Source organism: Melozone crissalis, unplaced genomic scaffold, assembly GCF_028551555.1.
Source record: "Melozone crissalis strain CALT ecotype California unplaced genomic scaffold, PUWL_Pcris_2 ptg000044l_1, whole genome shotgun sequence".
NCBI classification, from domain to species: Eukaryota; Metazoa; Chordata; class Aves; order Passeriformes; family Passerellidae; genus Melozone; species Melozone crissalis.
Window position 1 is genome coordinate 2,829,857 of NW_026535822.1, and position 1,951 is coordinate 2,831,807.

The window sequence follows — 1,951 nt, forward strand, 5'->3', positions numbered from 1 at the left end:
AGGTGGGGGAAATACACCTTCAAGATCCGTGGGAGACAGGGCACCTGGAGGATCTTCCACGTCACCACAGTTGCCTGCAAAGGACAAAGCCCCCCGAGACAGCGCTCAGTGCCGAGGTGTGTGTGTGGCAGGGCCCGAGCGTGGCAGGGAGAGGCCAGGAGAGAGCATGGCAGGGGGAGCACGGGGCCTGGTGGGCCTGAAGCTGCCCCTGGGCCAGGTTTCAGGCCAGCGCCTGAGGCAGGGAGATGCAGTGGGGGAAGGAGGATGGAGTTCTGCTGGAGAGACAGCCTTGGGGCCTGCAAAGGCCAGTTGCAGAAACTCACCGTCAGGGCAAAGACAGCCGTTTCGTCCCCATTGGAGGGGCAGGTGCTGTACTCTGGCCAGCTGCCCAGCACATCCAGGAGGATCAGCTGCGCCAGCTCCGCAGTCCTGGCTGAGCCCATGATGGTCTTCCACATGGCCATGGCAGCTCTGTGGGGTTAGAGCTGTGTCTCAGGAGGGTCTCAGAGGAAGCAGCAGAGGCAGCTGAGCCGGCTGCCATTTCTGCCTCTGCCCACTGCCCCCCTGCCAGCAGGAGGCAGACAGCCCAGCCCTGTGGGGACAGAGCCCTGAGAGGCGGCAAGGGAGCACGGCAGCAGGCTCAGGGGCTGGCCTGGCAGGGCTGGGAAAGGGAGCATCCAGAGGGCCCTGGAAGTCTCTGTTGCTCTGACACCTGGGGCAGGCTGTGCAGGGTGATGGGCTGGGGAGGCCTGAGCCCTGTGGGCAGGTGGGCCCCATACCTGTCACAGGACGGGGCCACACGCAGGAGCGTCACCACTGCGTCATTTGGCTGTGCTTGGGTGAGATCCAGCAGGGTCTCGTCCAGCCTGTGCTCAGCAGAATCATTGGCCATGAGGCACTGGTGGATGTAGCTCACCATGGCAGGCACCTGGAGAAGGCACAGGGAGACTTGGAAAGCTGCCAGAGGGAGCAATGTTGCCAGCTTCCCCAGAGGAGTGCTTCCCTTCCCACCCCACTGCCATGTGGCCTGAAAGGCTCACAGCAAGCAGCATGCGTGGATTGGGAGGCCAAGCAATTGCTGGGAGGATCAAAGCCTGGCCCAGGCTGCTTACTTGCTTTGGAGTGTAAAAATCTTCCTCTACAAGCATATGCAGCAGGGCAGCACCGGTCTTGCTGAGGAAGATGGGCGAGTATGGTCTGAGGCCTACGCCCGTGGCGATGGTCTCTTCCTCTTTAATTCTCTTGAGGAAGTTGCAAACAAACTGTAGGAGAAGGGCAAGAAGCCGAGGATGTTGCATGGAGTGCTCCACACACACGGTGCTGGGCTGAGCAGGGACAGCAGGCCCAGCCCAGGTGGGGGTGGCTGCAGGTACCTGCGCTGTTCTGCGGAAGCGGCCACGGCTGGACTCCTGCTCCTGTGTGCGCTCCGGGGCTGCATCTGGCAAAGAGCGAGCGCAGCCAGAGATGAGGGGCTGCGGGAGAGGCCGGACAACACGGCCCGGCCCTGCGATCCCCAGGCAGAGAGAGCCCCGGGATGCCCCAGGAGACGGAGCACGGCCACTGCGGGGTGTCTGCCCGGGCCCTCTTCCGTCCTGTCCCTGGCCATGTCCCCAGGGCATAGCATGGCACGGCACGGCACGGCGTGGGGTCCAAGCTGGCAGCAGGCACCAGTGCTGTGGCCCAGCTCTGCCACTCACCCTCCTGCGGTGGCTGGAACGGCACCACCTCTTCAGTCTGCTGTGCCGGGGCACCTCCAGGGCCACCTTCCTCCTCCTCTACCCAGGCCAGCTCAGGCACTGCCAGGTGTCTCTGCTCCATGTCTCTGCCTGGATTTGTGGCTATTTGCAGGAGAGTTGCCTTGGAAAAGCTCCAAGTCACCAAGTCCTGCAGTGGTGCCTGGAAGGCACCTTCAAGTAAGAAGCCTCAGGAAGGCTACAGGTCAGCAAGTCCT